The sequence below is a fragment of the Telmatherina bonti genome (genome assembly GCF_933228915.1).
Source record: "Telmatherina bonti genome assembly, chromosome: 8".
NCBI classification, from domain to species: Eukaryota; Metazoa; Chordata; class Actinopteri; order Atheriniformes; family Telmatherinidae; genus Telmatherina; species Telmatherina bonti.
The window spans coordinates 8,854,912-8,878,781 of record NC_136626.1 but is presented as its reverse complement, the minus strand read 5'-3'; the positions used below and the strand labels follow the sequence as shown (position 1 = coordinate 8,878,781).

The 23,870-nt window shown below is 39.3% G+C and overlaps 1 protein-coding gene across 1 annotated transcript in view; it reads left to right on the top strand.

Annotated features, from left to right (window-relative positions):
* nos1apa (nitric oxide synthase 1 (neuronal) adaptor protein a) overlaps nt 1-23,870 on the top strand; it is a gene marked incomplete at its 3' end in the record, with an annotated part of 184,588 nt that overhangs the window by 41,416 nt on the left and 119,302 nt on the right. The window lies entirely within an intron of this gene.

Here is a 23,870-nt window from a genome sequence, read left to right as displayed (position 1 = left end):
AGTCACTACAACTGCTCACTAGAGGCGATACACCCCCCCCAAACAACAAACCACAAAATTAAAAGATTTGCAAGAAGAAGAAAACTTGGCCAATTGATGAGCCGAGATAGAAAACTCCTCATTTACCACAAGTAAACAACGGATCAGCAATAAATTGGTGCAGTCTTTGGATGTCTGCTGCATCGTTTTAGGCTGTGCTGGGCACTGGGAGGAAGGTTGGAACTTCAACACAAAGATTTTTTCTTTTGCACGAAGAATTAATGCAACCCCACATCTGCACCCCCAATATGGAAGACTGAATGGGTCTCCAAGTAGCCATCTGCTAAATGTATGTATTGAAAACTTTCAGGATCTTCATAACTAAGGAGGATAAAACGATTTATACAGAATTAGGTACACTGTGAGATTATGCTGTAATCATGGTGTATTTCCATCCATCCATTAATTTCTTAACAACTTAGTCCAAGTCAGGATTGCGGGAAGGTGGAGCGTATCCCAGGAATCTTTGGGCAAGAGGCAGGGTACACCCTGGACAGGTCGCCTGGCATATTCACTAACTTTATGTTGTTAGTGTCAAAAAATTAAGGAGCTAATTTTACAGTTTTATCTCCACATTAATGGTTGAATTTTGACAGCTCTGGTAAAAACCCCAATTTATTTAACAAAACAAAAAGTTATATAACCCATCAAATTATCTCACGAATTGAAAACCACTGGTTTACCTTACCAGTGTCTGCTTTTTGTCTCAAACCACCCACTGCAATACGAAAGGTCTGTTGTCGGAACGCTACACTGCGGGGTCGACAGTGTCTCTGCGAAGGCAGGGGTAAAACCAAACCAGTGCAACGTGTAGCTTTTCTATGTCAGATCAACTAAGAAATCAAAAAGGAAATGAACATACACAGTTTAGAGATGTGGTGAAACTTAAAGACCTGCATGACATTCTGCTGCATTTCAAAGCCAACAACAAACACAAAGTAAACATGTCATGTCTGCAGTAATGCACACATTTTCAAAAGCAACCTACGCTAAACTGGACAAAGCACTCAGATATGGGAGAAATGACTCTCCAGTAACGTGTGATGTTTAGTGGGAATTATTTTTTGCAACTTATGCATCAGAAGCTCCTCACCAACGAGTAGAAACAGAGAAAAACATTTTGGAAACTAAACAAAAAAGTCCTTTTTTTTTTTTCAAGTTCTTGGGTTTAAAAATAGTTGGAAAAAAGTCCAGTAAGCGAGTTCATGTCACGTTGCCTTGGTTACCCAGCAAACTCTCTAAAGATAACAGCTTTAGCTAGAAAATAGGAGAGATGTTAGGGACCCCTCAGCAAAGTTGTTTAGATGTGGACCTTTATGAAAGCCAGAGGCAACAGTTAAATGACTTTAAGGGATCGGCATCCGTAGTCATGTACAGTTTCGCCGACATGTCTGGTGTAAGTTTGTTCAAACATCGTCACTCCACAGGATCTGGTGAGAAAATTTCTGCCGTCTTTTCAGGAAGAAATGAACCATCATGGAGAACGTTGTCTTTTCCTCATCAGCATGGAAAGAAAACGTCCAGCGTCAAGTTGGCTGAGAAGCTTCAGGCGCTGAGACTCATTAAGATGTATTAGCGGTCCTGTCACTGGGCGAACCATCAAAGATGTGGCGCCTCCCCCTTGAAGTCCCAGAAAAAATTGACTCTAATGATGAGTAATGGTTTTTGGTCAGTAGAGCATGAGGAGCTGTCGTCAGTGTTTGTGTCAGGACGGGAGCTCTGACTTTCATTCCTTCTCGTAAATTGAGCAGGATAAGTCACATGTTGGTATGTTCTGAGAATGTAATACCTCCACTCAAGCTCAGATATGTTGAAATCAATGTTTTTATATGCTAAAAGTTAGAACTTAGCTTGAAAGTTTAAATGCTTTAAAACAGGAAAACATGTTGTGAAGCAACACGCTTTGGTTTCCAGCGTGAAATGCGGAATGACTTTCTCATGCAAATCTATTCCATCGGGGTCTTCTTTCACAAACCGAGTCAAGCTAACTGCTCTCTTTGACTAACGTCAAGTGATGCAGGAAGCAGAGAAGAAAACCATTTCACAGCTGAATGCAGAGCAGTGGTGCATCTTAGAGCGGTGCATCAGCTCATGAGCCTGGCGGAGAGAAATCCAGCAAATCCTGTCAACTATGATACCACTCCTCCTGGAGATGCTGGGACTTTGAAAGGTACTCCAATTACAGTAACTTCGCCTCACAAAGCAAAGCCTGTATCCCTGTGAGGGTCTGACCTGCTTGAACCCCCCCACATCGGTTTAGGAGAGCTGTCTGAGCACGGCTCTACCTGCTTCACTGAGTGAATGAATGTAAGTGTTTGTGTCAAGAGTGATGCTGAGGCTGTTGACAGAGATGGAGTTCTGTGAATGAATGTGTCTGATAGCTGCCTGATCATGTCGACATACGAGGAAGATGGATGGACGATTGACGTTTCAAAGAGGTCTGGACACTAAAATCCAGAAATGTTTAATGTTTCCACCTTATAATAACTTTTAATTTAATTTCATTTCATTTAATACATGCCAAAAAGTGTTAAATATTTTTAGATTTTGGTAAATTAGATCATTTAATTTTACTTTTAGTTAGATCACAATTACTGTTTTAATTTGATATTATCATCTAGAACATAATGACCGAATAATTTTCATTTAACCTGTGTTTTCTTGCACAACAGTTGTTTAGAGTGGCTTTTGTAACTCTTTGTAACTGTTTTCAGCCCAACAGTGGTAGTTTGTGAACTGTCACAGTTCTAGATGTGTTTCTTGTTGTTTTTAGATATTTTTCTTTTGAAGAGGTGGAACCTGTTGTGTTAAACTTCAATTCTGCCCGTTTGTCCCTGCAAATAACCCCCTTTTAACTAAAAACTAATTTGTAGGTTTAATGTCTGCAAGCCCCTCCCACTTTTACTCTAGCAAGCTGGGGGTTTGTAACATTCATGTTTTACACTTTGTAAAAGGTCAATTAAAAACAACATGCAATGATTTGCAAATGTCATGAACACGTACAGTACCAGTCAAAAGTTTGGACACTTTCCTATTAAATCTAAATGGAAAATGTTTTGTAACTTGGTGTACTGGTATTGGGTGTTATTCCCAGTAGAACATAAACAACATATCAGATGTTGAAACCAAGACATTTTCCTATCTTATAGAAAATCCAAAGTTTCTGGAGTTTTCAGTCCCCATTCTGGTCTGATGTAGGACCATAGCTGCTCAACAATCCTGGGCCTTCATTGCTGGAATTTTACTTTCATGATCCTCCAAATATTTTCAGATGGTGAAAGGTCTGGACTGCAGGCAGACCAGTTCAGCAGATGGACTGTTCTCCAGTGAAGACGTGCGGCTGAGATGGATGCAGTATGGGGTTTCGCCTTGTCTTGCTGAAATCTGCCAGGTCTTCCCTGACAGAGATGTTGAATGGGTCTGGCATTGTGACAACCTGAGCTCGGCCCCTCTGCAAAGAAGAATTACTGTCTCAGACCTGGATTAAACCTCTTTAACCATTCATGCTTTAGTCTTATTCTACCTGTAAAGTCCACTTGCATACAGGTGATCGATGACTAGCATCTGGTTTTGGCATCTTTGTCAGGGAAACTAAGTCCTGGTCCCTGAGGGCCGGTGTCTGGCAGGTTTTCCAAATGTCTCTTGTGGAACACACCTGACTGACTCAGACAAGCTCTGCACATGTCTGCTAAATACATTGATTTGAATCAGGTGTGTTGCAGCGGGACACTTGGAAAGCCTGCAGAACACGGGCCCTCAAGGGCCAGGATTGAGATCTGTGAGCTACGTTGTTGCATCTACATTTATTGTACTTTCTGAACCTGGCTTATCTGCAGTCACAGCAGCTGATATTAGCTTCGGTGATTGCTGATCACTTTCCATCCAGAACAGAAGCAAAGACAGCTGCCAATCTAGTTCAACACCAGTTCTCGCTCCAGTTTTTCTATTGTCAGCTGATTATGCATTTATTTAAAATTCACTTTTATGTAGAATATGAACTTTTTCTTTTTTTCGCCATCTGTGTGTGTGTGAGAGAGAGAGAGAGAGGCGTAACCTGGCTGCACCATAAGAACACAAATAAAATTTGTTGTGTAGTGACAGAGGCAGTACAAATGTTTATTCTGTTCCAACAGAGGTGTTGTTTGCAGGGAAATCAGCCGTCTGATTGGACAAGCAGGAAAGCTGGATGCAGATATGCAAACTTGCTTTCATAAGCCAGCTGCTCCAGTCAAATAACACACCTCTACATGACTGCACCAGTTTTTGTTTCCTGTTTGTTCCTGTCAACAGATGTGGGAGAATTCATCGACTCAGTGTGATGAATTGGGACATATGGAGAAGTATTTGAAGCCTGGAATAACTGGAAATGAGGTTACTTTACTCTGTCTTCTTTGTAGATGAATAAGAATGTTAGAGCATTAAAGGAATTTTTAATTTGCATAAATATGCTTTGACGCAAGTCTCTTGATCACAGCTTAGAGTTTACAGGAAGAACGTTGAAGGAGCAAATTTATGATGCCCTTTGCAATTCGAAATGTCTTTGTTTGATATTTGATTGTGAGGACAATAACCAGTTTGGGTTAAATGGAAATATTCTTCTGATGAAAACAAGAGTGAATTATTTTTTTTAAATATTTATTTTACTTATTAAATGTAATTTCTATCACCTAGGGATCTTTGTGTGTTTTTCATTTATATTTAACTTTTTAGTTTCTGGTGCTTCCGAAAGTTGACAGCTTAGGCCTCTGCAGGGGAACTTTGAATCTAAAGTTGGCGTGTGTGTGTGTGTGTGTGTGTGTGTGTGTGTGTGTGTGTGTGTGTGTGTGTGTGTGTGTGTGTGTGTGTGTGTGTGTGTGTGTGTGTGTGTGTGTTCATACTGGCGAGTGCGTAAATGTGTATATGTGTATATGCGTGTATATGTATGTGTGTTTAAATATATATATATGTATATATATATATATATATATATATATATAGTAAATTTGCTCAGCAGAACACAGCATCCAGACCATCATTCCGCTTGCTAAAATGCTGGACAAGACTCACCAAGAAAATAAAAAATAAATAAATGAAAAAAAAAAATAAATAAATATAATTTGTTCTTTATGGATATGAAGGCTCTCTTGATAATTAATGGTTAGTTTTTATGATTTACATTATTTATACGTTAATTCTGGACATAGAAGAGGAGACAAGGATGCAGCTGATGGTGTGTAAAGCCAGTCCAACTGCAACTATCAGAGGCACATCAGGGCCCCCCAGGACCCGGGAGACCATCCACTACCTGAGAGCACAAATCCCAGCCTGCCCACCACAGAGATGACCCAAAGCCCTCTGACCGTGGGTGTGGGGTTTTTTCTTGTTTTATTTTGTCCTGTTTTAAGCTGAATATTTCAGCTGTGTTGTCTTTGTCATTTTTCTGTTTTGTTTTAGAGAAAACCTTCTGTAGACCCGGCATCTTCTCTAACCAACAGAATCACTGTGAATCCCTTTCAGAAATGCAATATTCTTCATTGCATATCTATTATTACCAGTCTGGACAGGGCAGGCAAGGCTGACTGGAGGAGACCTTGACAAGCTTTTCCAATTTTCTCTTCTCCATCTCCTGCCACATCGAGCTTATAGTGCTCTTTACCTTGTAGACACAGAAATTCCTGTTCTGAATGGTTTTCAACCAGTTTCTCTCGCTCTCTCCTGTTGCCACTCTCACATTGAGGGTGGCAACCTCAGTGTGATTTGAGGAGTGGAAACTCCAGAAGTTTTACATTCCGTCTTCTGCAAACCGCCTGCTGTACCTCAGCTGATCCATATCCAGGAGTTTTGTCACTTTGTTTTCCCAAAAGATTTCCTCCCCTCCTTTAAATCCATTTATTTTCCCCCTCTGTGATATTTTTTTTTTCATCAGATTGTGGCGTGGCAGAGCAAAGAAGGGTATTTGCATAGAGTGTATAGGAAATGGCGCGCTTAGGCAGAGATTTCCCCTAATTTCCTTCCAGATGTGGTCATTTAATAGGCGCTGAAGTGGAGTTGAAACGAAATGCTCACAGGAATTACAGAAAAGAAAAGAACGGCAGAATAATTGAATGATGCCGGAATGATGTGTTTTATATTAAATCACTGAAACTGAAAAAGATCCTTTTACTTTAGACCCTCATGAAGACCAATTTCTTAATCAATGGAAGCTGACGCTTGAGTGTGATTCACACTGAGGAATGACAATTAAATATGAATGTAGGTTTTTCCATTTTTTTTTTTGGTCTATCCTGGAGAAATTTGTCATATGGCAGTCAAGTAGATTAAATATGTGGTATTTTCAGAGAGAAGCGCCTAAAGATCAGTTGGGTCTTCAAGAGTATGAGGAGGTTACAGCAGGTTTACAGCTGATGCCTGAAATCCAGGCTTGGATCGCAGGTATTGTGCATGAATACAACCTGACCTCCAAAAAGCAGACATTCAATTCAATTCAATTCAACTTTATTTATATAGCGTCAAATCACGGCAATGCCATCTCAAGATGCTTTACAGACAGAGGGGAAAACATAATGAAAGCCAATTCATAATAGCCCATATAAGGCAGCATAATTAAGGGATGCTAACCATCCCTAGCTATAGGATTTATCAAAAAGATAAATCTTCAGCCTAGTCTTAAAGGTGGGAAGGGTGTCTGCTTCCCTAACACTAACTGGGAGCTTATTCCATAAGAGAGGGGCCTGATAACCAAAGGCTCTGCCTCCTGCTCGGCTCTTTGAGACTCTAGGAACCACAAGTAAGCCTGCAGTCTGCGAACGAAGTACTCTACTTGGTATATAAGGAACTATGAGGTCTTTGATATATAGTGGTGCCTGGTTGTGGAGGGCTTTATATGTAAGGAGAAGGATTTTAAATTATATTCTAGATTCAACAGGCAGCCAATGAAGAGAGGCTAAAACTGGAGAAATATGATCTCTCATGCTGGTTCTGGTCAGGACTCTGGCTGCAGAATTCTGGATCAGCTGAAGGGTTTTCAGGGCATATTTAGGACAGCCCAGTAATAGAGAGTTACAGTAATCTAGTCTCGAAGTAACAAAAGCGTGAACCAGTTTTTCTGCATCACTCTGAGACAGAATGTCCCTAATTTTGGCTATATTACGTAAATGAAAGAAGGCTGTTTTAGTAACCTGCTTAATATGTGGGCCAAAGGACAGGTCAGGGTCAAATATTACTCCAAGGTTTCTCACTGTAGCACTGGAAGCTAAAGTAATGCCATCCAGGTTCATTATGAAACCGGAAAATTTAGCTCTGAGTTTTTCAGAACCAACGAGAATTACTTCAGTCTTATCTAAGTTTAAGAGGAGAAAATTTCTAGACATCCAAGTCTGTATGTCTATGAGACAATTTTGTAGCCTATTGGGCTGATTTGTTTCATCTGGTTTAAAGGATAAGTATATCTGAGTATCATCTGCATAACAATGAAAGTTTATTCTAATAATTATTCTAAGTGTATTCTAATAATTTTGCCTAAAGGGAGCATATATAGCGTGAAGAGTATTGGTCCAAGTACAGAACCTTGAGGAACTCCATGACTTACTGTAGTTTGGGAGGAGGACTTGTCATTTACATGAATGAACTGAAGTCTATCAGATAAATATGATTTAAACCAGCTTAACGCTGTACCTGTAATTCCGACCACCGGTTTTAGTCTTTGTAACAGAATGTTATGATCGACTGTATCAAATGCAGCACTAAGATCAAGCAAGATAAGTACGGACACAAGTCCTTTGTCTGAGGCCATAAGAAGGTCATTAGTAACTTTCACCAATGCTGTCTCAGTACTATGATGAGCTCTAAATCCTGACTGAAACTCCTCGCATAAATTATTTCTGCTCAGGTGGGCATGTAGCTGAGCTGAAACTATTTTCTCCAGAATTTTGGACATAAACAGGAGGTTAGATATAGGTCTATAATTTGCTATCACCTCTGGATCCAGAGATTGCTTTTTAAGTAAAGGCTTGATTACAGCAGTTTTAAATGATTGTGGTACATATCCTGTCACTAAAGACATATTGATAAGATTTAGTAGTGATGTATTAATTAAAGGGAAAATGTCCTTAAAGAGGCTCGTTGGGAGAGGGTCTAAGATACAGGTGGATGGTTTAGATGAAGCTATTATTTTAGTTAATTCAGAGGGTTGGACAGGACAGAAACTATTTAGACACAAGTCAGATCCTGGTTCTAAGGATGCTTCAGAGACCACAACAGGCTCAACATTATAGGTAGAAGGAAGAGTATTGTGAATTTGATCTCTAATAGTATCAATTTTATTCCTGAAAAAATACATGAAATCATCACAGCTAAGTGAGAAAGGAATACATGGCTCCACAGCGCTCCGGCTCCTAGTAAGCCTAGCTACAGTGCTGAAAAGAAACCGAGGGTTGTTTTTGTTTTCCTCTATCAATGATGAATAATAAGCTGTTCTTGCCGTACGTAAGGCTTTTTTGTATACGATTAAACTTTCTTTCCAGGTTAAGCGAGACTCCTCTAGTCCTGATGAACGCCATCTGTTTTCCAAACGCCTTGATGCCTGTTTTAGAGCTCGAAGCTGGGAATTAAACCAGGGAGCCGTCATAATTTTACCTAATTTCTTCTTCTTTAGGGGGGCAACATTATCCAAGGTTGTACGCATTGATGACATGGATGGATGGGTGGGTGGGTGGATGGATGGATAAAAACTTGTCTCAAACCACAGACAGATGGACAGAGTTGTGTCCCAACGTCATGTTAGTAATGAAGTAATTTATGTCATGTGAAAAACATAGACAGAATCAGGAAACTTTACTATGTATGGAATAAGTTGTAAAAGCTGAATATTGTGGGGTTCACTAATATGTGACTGTTATCTGCTTTCCCAGCTAATCAGAGGCTTTAATGGTTTAATGGAGTCAGGGCCAAATGAACAATATAAGTAAGACGAGGATCAAAACATATTTTGACTGATGCGGCTTCCTGTTTGTGTGACCTCACCTTAACCGGCAGGACTCATGTCCCCCCAGAAAGTCAGCTACTACTTCATTTGAAATGGAGAACCATTACTAACTAAGATAGGTGTCAGAGAACCAGAGCAGCATCCATCAAACTCACCCTGAGAGTTTTAGCTGCAGATGGAAAATGTACTGAAGAAGATCAGTGGGGAAAAATATCAATCGATGTTGACAAAACTACCTGGAGGACAGACTGACAAATATTAAATTAAAAAAGTAAAAACAACTTTTAAAAGATTTTAAAACAAAGTTTGTTGTTGAGCAGCTGAATCATATCCAGAAACGGTCTTGTTCTGCAACAGGTGCACATGCAATCTGTCATGTGCTTATGAAAGATATTTTTCCACTGAACATTTTTTAAATTTTACACATCTGCCACATGATTCAAGGTGTGTATTGAGAGCAAAAAAAAAAATAATAATAATAATAATAAAAAAAATAAATAAAATAAAATGGATTTCTTAGGGTTGTCATGAAGCCCTTCCAAGTATCGTATATACAGTATATATGATGTGCCTCAACACATTCACACCCCATCGGAAGCCCCGTCAACCTCCAAGTTGGTAAACCAATCCAGTTTCTGTTCTGCAGACTACAGCCATGCCTTGGTATTCAAATAATTCTCAACAGCATTTCTGCTTGAAAGGCGACCCCTATGCCGCATACAGGAAGAATGCACAGAAATACTGCAAAACGGGCCCATTTTCATCCCACAGAGAATGCTTTCTTTTCAACTCAGTCCCTACAGCTTTTCAGTGTGTCACTACTTCTTAGGCTGTTGGATCCATTTAACTTGGGTCAGGTGTATGGAAGCAGAGTTGATTGAAAACCTGGAGGGTTGTGGCCGTTCAAAAGCCCTCTCCTATGTAAAGCTGAGAGCTGTTGTAGTCAGTAATATGCATACAGACCAGACCAGTCTGAGCAATGCAAACTGCAAAGTGTCATCAGATGCGACCAGCAAGTTGAGTCATATTCACTTTCTTTTGCATTTCTCTTTGGCTGGATCACTGCAAGCAAACTTTTTTCACTTTATATTTATTTAACCGGCGGCGCCAAAGTTCAGTCCCCGAGATCTATGATTCTGCAGTACATGCATCTTTTCTTGAAAACACCTCAATCAGATGAATTGTTTCCAGGCCTCTGCAGAGCTAAACGACATGCGGACGAGGGAATTCAGGTGTTTTCAGAAGTGATTCCTCTAAATGTTGCAGTATAGCAGCAATTGAGGACTGAACCTGGCGACCTATAATTTGAACCGAGGCTGTTCATCTCTATTCCAGGAGCTCCACGATGCAGCTGGTTTTCTATGTATTTCTGCGTCAACGCACCTGAATCAAATTAAATGGATCCAACAGCCTATCAGGAGCTGCACAAAGACTAAAAAATTGAGTCAGCTCTGTTGGAGGAGGGATACATGGAAAACCTGCTGGATTGCAGACTCGTAGGACTGAGTTGAGTTGCCCTGAAAACCATTTTTAGCATATTAAAGCAAACTTTCTATTTAAATACAGTTCTCCAAGAATGAACAACCTGCATGCAGCTTAGATGAGGGCTGAAATAGTTTGATGACTGAATCTAAACTGTAGCTTGTCGCTGTTCTCCGAGCTGAATGGTCAGCAGCAGAGCTGATTGTGAAACATGAAGCCTTCATCCCTTAGCTTAGAACAGCGATGGTAATCGGTGCTCGTTGGCATCTTAGTTGGAAATCAATACCTTGAAATAAGGTGGTTTAGGAGAGAAGATACCCTAAATATCAGTGAATATGAGTTGGAACATATAAAGCTGTGTGTGTGTGTGTGTGTGTGTGTGTGTGTGTGTGTGTTTGTTTGTTATGTATGACAGAGGATGTGACCTCCATCAATTCAATTTTACTTGTTTTTGTGTGAAATAATGACAGGAACGTAATAGGGCTTGGAAAGCTAATTGAAAAATGGAATATGAGGATTTTTTCCCCCACAATTTTAAAATGGATTTTTTAAACTAAAAATGTAATTAATTTTCTTATTAAGTAAATAAAAATAATCCATGATTTTTTTTTTGGCAGTTTTATTGTTTTTATTTAACTTTTTACTCATCTTCTTGGGCATTATAGCAGCAGAATGATGGTCTGGCTACTTTGTTGTTTTTTTTTTTCCTAATTGAAATGAAGAAAAATGACTTGCAAAAAAGTATTTATTTATTTATTTTTTTTTTTTTAACTTTTTTTTGGGGGGGGGGGGGGGGGGGGGGGGGGTTGTCTGTTTTTTTGTCTACAAAAATCGGCAATATCAAAGAATCGGGAAAGTTGCAATTTAAATTGAATCGGCATCCAAAAATCGTAATTGAATGGAATCGGGACAAAAGCATATCATCCCAGCCCTAGAAAGTAATCTACCGCTGTTTGTTGTAGCGTGCAGCGTGGTATTTGTACGGGGCTTTTTTCTTCATGTTGGTGTAGATGCTTTTCTTTGGTTTGTGTGTAAAACTGTAACTCCTCTTAAAAACATCCATCTGTGGTTCATTTACACGAGCTGTCTGATCAGTACGTTTGTGTCAGTTGAAGACAAAATCAAGAAAATTTCTAGGACTTTTCAGAGGGGAGGTAGTGCTTTGGTTCTGAGTCTTTAAACCAGCCGCACATCAGAGATGGTGGGGTTTGTAAGGAGACTATTTCCAGCCAAGCCTGGAAATTGAGTCATGTTCATGCTTTGGCCTCTGATTCTGGCTAGCGCATGTTGCTGCTTGGTGAATGTTCTCATCCAAAATAACTTTCATTATCCTGACTGACTGACACTGCCAGGAAAATGCCTCCAGTGGGAGTGAAAGTCAAATACCAACAATGTGTAATTGTGCACAGCAAGCAGTGCTGCTGCTTGCTGCGAGATTACAGCACAGAGCTGAAAGACATGCAAGTAGAGAAAAACATGATAGCTGCTTACATAACAGGCATTTTCACATTTCTGAGCTTGCGGCTGGAGGTAAATAACTGTCACATCCAAGCAGGTCTAATGCCCAATAATGAGCGAGTGGTCTCTGCCAGGACAAACAATGAATGATTCTGCTCTAGTTTCCCTTCCCGTCTTATTTTCTCTGCTGAGCTTGATGCGGCAAGGGAGGAAAGCTGCTTTTTGATGCATACATATGAGCTATTTTTCTTAATATGAAGGATACACAGTGAGTGAATCTTCCACTTTTTAATTTAATACTTCTGGAAAGCAATTCCTCTCCGGAGTTTTTCTGATTTTTATTTTTATATTACCCGTTTAAAAGATTCAATATGCAACGTTTTAAACATTCATGATGGCTTCAAGAGTCATTCTGTAATCAAATGCAGTTGCAAAGAAAATGAACAAGTAAAACTCTTTATTGAAATACGCGAATAAATAAAAAATAAATAAAACTCTGAATTGAATAAAAGAAAATTAAACAAAAAAAAAAAAAAAAATAAACATACAATAAAATTAATGAATAAAGTAAAAATAAAAAAAATAAACTTTTTTTAAACTTCTGAAACAGAAAAATACTCAGTGGGCCTTGAATTTGGAAAATGATCTATTTATCTAAATCTAATTATTATCTATTTTTAAAAAAATTGAATGTTAAAATACTTTATATATTTCTCTTCACCAGTTTAGTTCACAAATTGTGACTTCAATGCTGCAGGAATAAAAATGCAGGCAGGAATAACGGAATAAAAGGAATAAAAATGTCTGTATTACGTGTGACATACACTGCTTCCATGTTGTAACAATGAACATAAAATCAACTCTAACCTTGCAAGTTTACTTAATTCCACTATTTCTAGACGTTAAATACACATGTACGACTTTTCGGTCTTCCATCAGTGCAGATGTCAGACTCGTGTTTCCTAAATGCACTTTCTAAATGAGCAGATGAAGTTTACAGTTGATGTTGCCATGGTGATGCTTAATACCTGCTTAATAAGTGAGCTACCTTCACAAGCATTTCTCTCAGAAAACGGATCTTTTTTGACAGAATTTGCATGTTTCAGACAGTCAGTCGAGTGTTTGGTCTCTTCTGGCCACTGATGACACGGATTGGCTGTGGCTTTATTATGCATTCACATCTTGGCAGATAAGAGCATTTATTGAAGGGTTGCTGTGCCGACGGAACCCATCATTTTTAGATAAATGACTGTGCAGGTGGAGGCATCGGTGATGGATAAGTTTATATAAGTTCATTTCAGCAACAGAGCCTTGTCAGATGTAGAATATTTAGAGGCAACAGCAGAAACGGGGATCAGAAAAGGGAACGTGTGCAGAAACTCTTAGTGAGTCTAAACCAGCTTTTCTTCTGCTCCATTTTCAGATAATAATAATACTAACTGCATCAACAGAGTCATTTAGATCCACAGAGCATGTGCATGTCTGAGCAGAACGCCAGAGCCAGTGAAAATGAGCGTAATGACGAGTCCAAATCAGCTCAGACTCTGATGCCTTGTGCAAATCTTCAAGCAGAACTGTCTGGAAAATCCAACAAATGCAGATGTGCCACTCTGACACAGATAAATCTCAGCAGGAGCTGGAAGGAAACGATTCTTCGCCTCATTGTACAAAGCAGAAAGATGTTTGAAGGGTTTTTAAACCGCTAAGTGGCTTTGTAGTGTTGTGTTTTTCCTCTTTTTCTTCCGTATTAGCTTCCATTGCATTTGATATTCTCATTAGGCTGCAACAGGCTTCTGTTGTTAACTTTTATTCACACCATCTTCATGGCTAATGCTGCTGTTATCTACTAATCCCCACACATTCACTTTGTCATTTTTAGCCTGCTGTTTATATATAGCTTCCTGTCTGCAGAGTTGCACTGAAATTCCCCTCTAATCCAAGACTAATTGCCCCTTTAAAAGGCGTAATAACACTGTTGTGAGGTTGCATTAGACATATTATATGATCCACTTTGAGTGATTTATTAAATCATTCTGCTAATGATACCCTTTGTAGTCCCCTTCAGTGTTTCACCCGGACGTGGTTTCAATGTGTACAAACAGGATGTCCGCCTTTACTGTGTGTCAGATATATTGTGGGCGAGTTCATTAAACCGCCAATTAAGGCTGTAAGAGCCAGTAATCCTTAACTGTGTTTTCTGAAGGGCTTCATCATGACAGGCTGCCACAAAGCACTCAGCCCACGCTGCAATTTCATTCCAGCCAGGACCACCTTGTCAGCAGAGATTCTTCCTGTAATTGCTCGTCTGCTGGAGTTGCTCCTTTTTTTTTTTTTTTTTTCTTCTCATACTTTAATTGTTTTTTTGTTTTTTTTTACATTTGTGTTTCTTCTCTCTGAGATTAGAGCTGCAGTGCAGAAAATTAGCGGCTCTAACATTCAGTGAACGTTTTGTTTTTGCTGCAGGCGTTCTGTTGAACCCGCTGATAACAGTGAAGTTCTTGGCTGACTCCCGCTTGAGTTTTTCCAGTTCATTGTGCAGTCCAGTGTTGTAGTACAGAGGTACAAATGGACAAAAAGGGGTTGGAAACATGGTGTTTGAACAGTCACACAAGATGCCATTTATGTGAATGTCATGTAGGTTTTCCCAACAAGAACTTTACATAGAAACATGCTGAGCAGCATTTAGGAGTTTACCTGCTCCTAAAGCCCACAGTTCAGGCTGTGTGGGCTGTAAACATTAACCCCACGTCACAGTTATACTGATGTTTCTGTAAAACAAAAAAACAATTCAGCGACCTGAACTGCATCAGTTTTCAGACATTACAACTTGTTTGTTGTGGTATTATTCTACGGCCATTTCAGTGGGTGTCAACATGTAACAGACACAATATGAGGTGACGTCAAAGAAGCGTAAAACAATTTATCTGTGGTGCTGCAGAACTCCATGTCAGCACAGTTCTGCTTGTAAAACTCACATATTCCTGCTTTTAAACTCTTCATTTATTTTATTTTAATAAACACAAATGAAAAGAGGTGAGTTTGACGAACCAATCGCAGCTCCGGCGCTGCACCCACAGCTGCTGCGTTTACTGTCGTTTTTTTATTCTGATTCTGATTTTATTCTGAAAGTCTGTCGGTTGGTCGGTCGGTCAGCAACATAACTCAAAAAGTTATGGACGGCCTCCAGTGTGTGCACATCTGTGTTTACTGCTCTCCCCTTTTGATCAGCTCACCCAGGATATAGTATTTAAGTCCAGACAGAATCTTAGTTTTGCTTTTATATTCATGAACAATTCCACCATGCTGCCATCAATGTTTACACCAGGAATCCATCTGTTTGCTAAAGGATGCAGTTACTCAGTGAAATATTGATGCTCATCTAGTTTTCCTGGACATGCATCTTTCTGTAATGTCTTCTGATTGGTCCACAAGTCTGAACCATCCCAACAAAACCATCACATGATAATAAAATATCTAAAAGATCAGTTTAATTGAATGTTTTCATCATGCAGAGGAAAGACTGTTTGGTTTTGACCTTAGAGAGAAGCTTTGATGGGATTTTAGGAGGCTTTAAACAGAAGTTTTATTTGTTTTTATAGGAAACGGTTGAACCTGTTTGACCCACTCTTACTGATCAGTACATAACGCTTTTAGCATGGATGATAAAATATTTATGAAACAAAAACTGGAGCCTCTTACCAATTTTTCATCTATACTTATGAAGCAATGAAACACATTTCAGTTGTATGGTGGATATGTTTTGTTTTTTTTATCTCCCTGCATTATTTTGTCTTTGCCACTTCTCTCTCATGTTGCGTTCTTTGTGCAGTCATTTTGTTTTCGTCCTTTGTACGTACTCAGACTGCAGACAGCACTTTTGGTTTCTAAAGTTTAAAGAATGAATGAAAATGATGTTGGAATAAAAGATTTTTACTGGATGAAATAAGAAAACCTTCGAGCTATTCAGCAGTCGTGCAGAAAAAAGAAACAAAACTGAATAAAACATTAAAACAGTTAACAATATAACTACTGCAGTGTGAGAACACACACTACGTTGCATGTGTTACGTGGAAGTTTGGATTCAGCGTTTCATCTTGGGAGCAGATTTTCCCTGACAGATTGGTAGGTCTTGTAATTACAGCCTATTTTCTTTCTTGTTTGTTCAGTTCTTGTTGAGCTGACTCTCATGTCACACATAATGACCCAGTTGCAGCTCTTAAATCACACATTTGGTAGACATATTATGCTTTATGTGTTATTCCAACTCTGTAACCGCTACATAAAGCTTCCCTGCACATTACAAAGCCTGAGACTCGCACTGCTCGTTTTATAGGCCAGATCTTTCTCCCATCCCTTGTCTACTTCTCTATGAAATGCATTTGCTTGATGCCCACCAAGGGGCAAGTCTGAATAGGCGGCTTTTCTGCAGACTGCCGTCATTTCCTCACCGGAACTGCTTTTGTTCATCCTAAAATGTTACACACAAGCAAAGTTCAGTTCGAGTTCTTTTGCTAGCTGCAGGAACCAATAAAGCTCACTTGAATACTTTTGCTGTGTCTGCTAACATTAGCATGGAGACATGGTGATGGGGAATAAAGGAAAAGTGTGGAAACTTCAGCCGATGTGAGTGTGTGTGAGTCTGTGTGTTTCGCATCAGCCTGTCCTGTTAGCGTTTCCTGCTGATGAACAAACTGTGTGTGTGTGTGTGTGTGTGTGTGTGTGTGTGTGTGTGTGTGTGTGTGTGTGTGTGTGTGTGTGTGTGTGTGTGTGTGTGTGTTCTGATGTGGAAACTACAAACCCTGCTTCTTGAGCAGCACCATGGTGAATCAACCAAGAAGTCTTCACTTGCTGTCTGAAGTTATTCAGGATCATCCCAAACGGGTTCTGCAAACTTCTGAAACATTCGCAGCCAAAGCCTTGTTTCTGTCAAGACTCATCCACTCCAACAGTTCAAAGACATGAAAATAATAAAGAAATCTGTTGATTTCAGATCTGACTTGTTTACAGACAGAAATGACACAAATGATGAAATGCAGACAGAATCTGTTTCATGTCCTTCTCTACGTCATGCAGAATGTGGATATGATGGGGGGGGGGGGGGTTTATAACCTAATTTACTGTATTTTTGACTTAAGGGTGTGATGTAACAGATGTGTATCATTAAAAGTTCCCGCATCCAAAGATAAAAACGGTTCTGAATCAGAACATGTTTTCCTCTGAGCAGGAAGGGAGGTCTTCTCTGTAGAGCGGAGCTGGAAAAGGCAAACCAAACCCTGAACTATAATTATTGATGATTTGAGCATCTTTGCTGCTGAGCGACAATATTTAAAGATATATCACCAACATTCAGAAATTTTGAATTTATTCTAATTTTGTCTGACTTTTGCTAAGATGGTGGTCTTCCAGAAGTGGAGCTATCATGTCACAATACTCACTGGACAAACTTCATCTCAGAACACGCTGCAGTGCTCGCAATAAGAACCATTTATACGCCTTTCAATAAGCACGCATCCATTCATAACCTTTCTATATTTAGTCAAAACAGCTCTGAAACTGTGTACTTTGCACTAAACACATACCCCTTCTTTTCCCCTCCCCTACACACACACGCGCACACACACACACACACACACACACACATTCTCAGTCATGGTTTCATACCATGGATCATGGTATGAAACAGTTACGGTATGAATTCCATTATATTTTCCCTCATACTGTCATACCAGGCCTGTATAATAACCTGTCTGTGTGCAAGTCAGGTGTATCTGGAGTTATGCACAGGTGCGGTGAGAGTATGAATGCATGGATGTGCATTTTTTTTTGTTTTTTTTTTGTTTTGGCGCTTGTATGATGTTTGTGTATCTGGGGAACCTGAGGAAGTCCAGGGATTTAAATTGGGTGGTTTGAGTGGAATCAGGGAATTGTTTCTTTGGTTTATGGTAATCATTAGCTGTCTGGGACCTGTTTATAAGCTATCTATTGCTTTCTATCCCATAAAGCTACAAAATGTGTTGTTTGAAAGTTTGTATTTAAATGGAATTGTAAAACGAAGGAAAGAGAGTGTATGGATGCTCCACCTGTGGTGTGTGAGCGCTGAATGTGGTTAAGGGGGTTAGATGGCGAAGCCGTCGTTCAACAAAGATAAAGTTTGGGGGGTTTTTTTCCCTGTTTTTTTTTTTTTTTTTAAAACGCAGACATTAACCGTGAAATTTTTACTCAAGTTCTTCATACCCTCAGAATGACATACTGGCACGTGCCCATCTTATACACTCTCTCTCACACACACACACACACACACACACACACACACACACACACACACACACACACACACACACACACACACACACACACTTGCTGTCTATAATTCCTGCTGTTGCACAGCACACATATAACAATGTGACAGGATCAGCTCAGCTTTACCGGTACTTCTTCCATTTGCCTCGGCTGTCTTGTCCATTGTTGCTTTTTTGTTTCCAAAATTGTGACCACAGGAATTTTTAGAAGGATTCTTTACAATATGGGTGGCAATGAGCTGCTTGCTGGAGATGTGCACCTTTTTTTCTAGTTTCTTTTACCACCAAATAAAAACTTGCAGGTTATTGGATGGTTTTGGAAGCACCTGTAAGGGAAAATTAGCTTCTCTGACTGAAGTTTGAGATGGTTGTTTTTGGTGGAATCACCTTTTTCCTTCCATGCAGAATTCCCACTGTGTCATTTAGATCCATACTTGTCCTTCCAGTTTGTCCATGACAATACCAACCAATCAAGGCTGTTGATGTTTGGTTGGCAAACAAACGTCTCACTTGCTTAACTACACATGAATTTGGATTCTCAAACCTAAATTTTAACGTGCTTGGCTCAGAAGCTGAAACGTTTCTCCTCAATTGGAACAAAAAACTGATTCGTTTATGCAAAACATGCTGTCATTGGTGTGTTATTAGCACACTGAACCTGCGTGGACATAAAGTATCAAGGCTTTTCATCAAATCCACTGGTATTAAAGAAGTAATTTTTTAGTTTGTGGCTTATAACCAGTATGAGTGGGAGAAAAAATCAATTAGCATAATTATTGGATGTTTTTGTTTTCCAAATTTCAACTAAATTTATTTGGACAAAAATGGATTATTCTTCTATTTTAAATGTTTATGTTTAGATGCCAGGCGGAAAAGAAGTTACCACTTTTCTCCAGCAGGGGGCGAAATGTTTCTCTTTGACTGTCTGTTAACATGACGTTATCGGTTTTGAAAAACACTTGCAAACATGCGGAGAGATAAATCCTCCACTAGGGCTGTGACGATAGGCTTTTGTCCCAATTTGATTCAATTCTGATTTTTTTTTTTGGGTGCCGATTCGATTTAAATTGCAATTCTCACAATGCTTTGATATTGCTGATTTTTGTAGATTAAAAACAAATTGTGGATAAAACTTTTTTTTTTTTGCTCATCATTTTCCTTGATTTCAATGAGGAAAAAAACAACTCAGTAGCCAGACCATCATTCTGCTGCTATTAGGCCCAAGAAGACAAGTAAAAAGATCAATAAAAACAATAAAAATGACAAAAATTTTATAATGGATTATTTTTATTTATTTGAAAAAAAATCTTAGGTTTTTTTTGGTCAAAATAATAGTTAAAAATCAAATCGAACGGAAAGCATATCGCCCCAGCACTCTGTCCACTAGACCATTATTTCTTCAGATCTTTACTGTCTTTAATATATGTGCCTGTAACGAGTAAAAATCATCTGAAGCTACGTTATGAAAGGCAACACCATGAGAAATTCAAGTGTGTTTGACCCGATCTGCGTCTCCACTTAATTTTGACGTGTTCGTCAAATAAAATCATTAATGAGTGAAAGCAAAGCTGTAATCTGAGCAACCAGGGCTATCAGCAGACTCAGCAAGGCCTTGGAAATGGACGCATGTGGGAAGTGATTTGTCAATAAACCAACAGCCTGTAAATTAAGCTTGTCTCCTTTTGGGAAAGAGAAGAATTTCTTCTTTGACATGGTTCAATAAAAGCAAGGAAAGCTGCTGTATATATATATCAAATGAATGTAAGTAAAGGAATGGGTTGGGGGGGGGGGGGGGGGGGGGGTGCTGCTCATAAGGCAGACTTATGTATTGGTTGAATAGGTTAAAAATAGTATTATTTTTTCTCTCTGCTGCTGGCAGCAAAACAGAACTCTCAAATCCATCTGTTGAAAGCAAATCTAAAATCATGTTACGTCTTCACCATGTTATCGATCCATTTCGGGATGGTTCCATCTGCTGGCACATTTCACTCATTATAAGATTGTGCAAGGCAGGCTGTGAGAATATCATCATCATCTTTAGACAGTAAGTCAGATGGGTATTGATCAGCCTGACGAAATATCTTAACACATAAGCGAGAGATATATCTTATTCTTCAGATGTTGTCATAAGCTTCTGCAGCCTTTGAAGCTTATCGGTCTTTCTGTACGAGTCCATCCAACATGGAAATGGACGTATGACCACATCAGATTGAAACATACCGACCAGGATAGCGATGCAAACATAGAAAAAAACAATACAGACACAAGAAGCCACAATGAAGAGATTGTGACAAACTTATGGCCATGTCAAAGAAATGAGGCAAAACAGAGGAACAGCAGTCAAAGGGAGAGATTGGGATTGGATGATACTGCCAGAAAAAACCGACTTTTAAACACTTGGACAAACTCCAGAAACATTGGTTTACTTTGTTGTCTACATGACAAACAGGAAAACTGTGCAAAGAGTCACTCAGAGTCTCATATATCAAGTCTGTCTGGGTACGGGAACGTCTTCTAAATGGATGGTGAACAGATGTTGATGCAGAACACAACTGGCAACTGTAATGTGTCAGATTCAGGAGAGTCTGAACGGCCTCAGAGGAGCGTTCAGCAACGACTCCCTGCAGCTCTTTTACTTCTCATCCTCACAAGCAGAACTGCTGTCATTTCCTGATGTCACTGTTTTTTTTCCAACCATGCAAAATAGGAAAGAGTAGAAAATAAAGAATAAATAAAACATGGCTCTTAACGGTGCTACGGTTTTATTCTTTGTCCTGATTTTCTAACCTGTATAAAATGCCAACATCTGCGCTTACAATCCGTGATCTAGCTGTCGGACCAATGTGGATGCACTCTGTTGAGATGTCGCATTGTGAAAGATGTGCTGCTGTGGAACGTCAATTCAGTTTTGCATCAAATAAACTGTACAATTATTTTACGGTTTTTGTTTTTAGTTTCTCCAATCTTTGTCATTTCTGTGGGGGTCTTTGCTCCTCACTGCTTCTGTCTCTGTTGGCCATCTTTCCCTGCTTGGTTACATTAGCAGCGTAAGCGAACTTCACCCTGAGTGACTGTTGGGAAAAAGAAATGGCTCTATGAGCTCATGTAAAACAGTAAAAGTGGATTTATAAGGGGATAAAGACATGATAATTAGCCATAATACTAATGCAGCATGCATTTTTGTATGTTTTTGTTTTTGTACTTATATTGAATAATGTGCAATCGACTACCAGTCAAAAGTTTGGACACACTTTCCTATTGGATTAAATTAAAGTGTGTCCAAACTTTTGACTAGCAGTGTATCTCCCTTCATTTATTTTGTAAGATTATTCAAGCCCTGAAGGGTTTTTCTGCAATGATTCTTGAAACAATTCAAGTAGTTTGATAGCTAAAATAGTCAAGTTATTTGAGGAATCTTTCCAGCCATGGTATTTTATTTTTCTTTAAAATTCGAAGGCTTTATGCCCATGATGCTCCGGTGGCAGAGTGAACCTGTGGTGCTTCTCTGGAGCAAAAATGAGTGGGTGTTCCACGTGATCTTAAAGCTGCAGGATGGCTTCAAGGTGTTTCGTTTTTTCATTTTGAGGGCCATTTAAGTCCTCCCGTCCTCCAGGGTACATTTAAAATGATTACATGTTGTTTTTGGACCTGAAATCATTCACAGGGAAACTCTACTGATCAGGTCTTATAGATGTTTTCAGCAGCTTCATTTGTCTTCATCTTTGTTGATGCGAGGTCTCACTTTCAAAAAAAAAAAAGAAAAAAGAAAAAGATCCCAGTCACAAAATAGCCCCTTTTATCATGCTTCATGTTATGTGTTAGTGGCTGTAATGGGATTTTAAATTAGATTTCCTCAGAGATTTTACATCAAATTGCTTTTTAAAGTTGAATGGTGAATGTTTTGTCGTTGGCACTGACTACACATATCTATCTATCTATCTATCTATCTATCTATCTATCTATCTATATATCTATATATATATATATATATATATATATATATATATATATATATATATATATATATATAAATACATAATATTTAACTGAAAATGTTGACTTTGGTTCCAAAGCAGTGCTGAGATGGCTGGGATTGATGATTTGTGATGACCAATGTAGCATCTTGAACACAAATGGTTTTGGAAAATGAAATGCTTTTTCATAAACAACATTTCTTGAGATTGAATCAGCCAGCAGCCTGTGGAAAAAAACGGGAAGTGGGGAGGCAAGGGGGAGGCAGGGGGGGATGTAGTGAAACGATAAGAGGGGGAGAATGTGTGGAGAGCGAGAGTGTAAAATAGAAAATATATGGTAAAGCAAGGGTGTGTGTCAAAAGGAGCCTGCTTCTCCATTATACTTGTATCCATATATGAGCAGTGGGACAAGTGTAAAGAAAGAGTGATAAGGAAAAGGGAAATGAACAGAGATTTGTGAGAAAAGTTGGTAATGTAAAGGAAAGAGACAGTAATGAAAGTTTTGTGAAAGAATCAGGTCTGCAGCTGTTGGTGGACGGGTGGCTTGTTGGTGCGCCTGCTGAATGTGTTCCTGTAGAATCAACACTGATGTGCATGATGGATGGAAAGAAGGTAGACATCAATCATCTGGGTACATTTTGTTTCTCTAAAGCTGCCTAATTGTTTTTGTTGAAGAAAATGAGCGTACAGGACCATCTCATGTGTGTTAGGTCAGGGTGCCCGTTAGCTTACCTCTACGTCCTCCACTGGTAGCTCCAGTACCAGGGACTCTGATTCCAGCTGGCCTTGTCCTTTATTACACTCTGTCTGAAACCAAGGCAACAATGAAGGCCAACAAGATGTGACATGCCCTAAAGCCTTCATCATTTCTCTAGTTTCTCCTCATCCTACCCTGAATAAACACTTAAGAAGCAGGTAGGCTCATTGATATTGATACGTTGGTGTATGGGCGTAACCTCGGTGATCGAATGGCTGAATCTGTCTCAGGCTTTTGTGTTCATTTAAACGCTGAGAAAGAGCATAAGTTGTGCAGTGAAGCTTTGTGTTTTAACAGGAATTCTGCTGTTTCGGAGCTGATATATGAAGGACGAAAGACCTGAAATCACAGCAGGACCTGGTAAAACTGGTCCAGGGTTTCATCTTTAGTCGGCTTGATTCCTGTGACAGTTTACGGGTCTTCCTATAAAATCTTGTAGATACCTGCAGCGACTCCTCACTAAGACTAAGTGGACCACATCAGTCCAGTTCTGAGGTCTTTACACCATCAGCTGGTCTGTCACAGGGTGGACTTAAAGTTCTGTTGCTGGTCTGAAAAGCTCTGAATGGAATGGGACAGAAATACACCAGAGACCTCTTGTCCCAGTATGAACCCACCAGACCCGTCCGGTGGCCTGGATCCAGTCTTTCTTTAGTTCTCAAAGTCAGAACCAGACATGGAGAAGCTGCATTCAGCTTCTGTGCTCCACATGTCTGGAAGAAACTTCCAGAAAGCCTGAGATCAGTGGGAAGATCCAGGACCAAGACTTTCCTGTTCTCAGCTGCAGTTCATTAGTTTTTATTTGAAGTTATTTGAAGTTTCTTTTCAGCTTGAATTGATTTTATTTTAAGTTTGAAATATGTTCTTTTTGTTTAACTGAACTGTTTTGATGGTGTTTT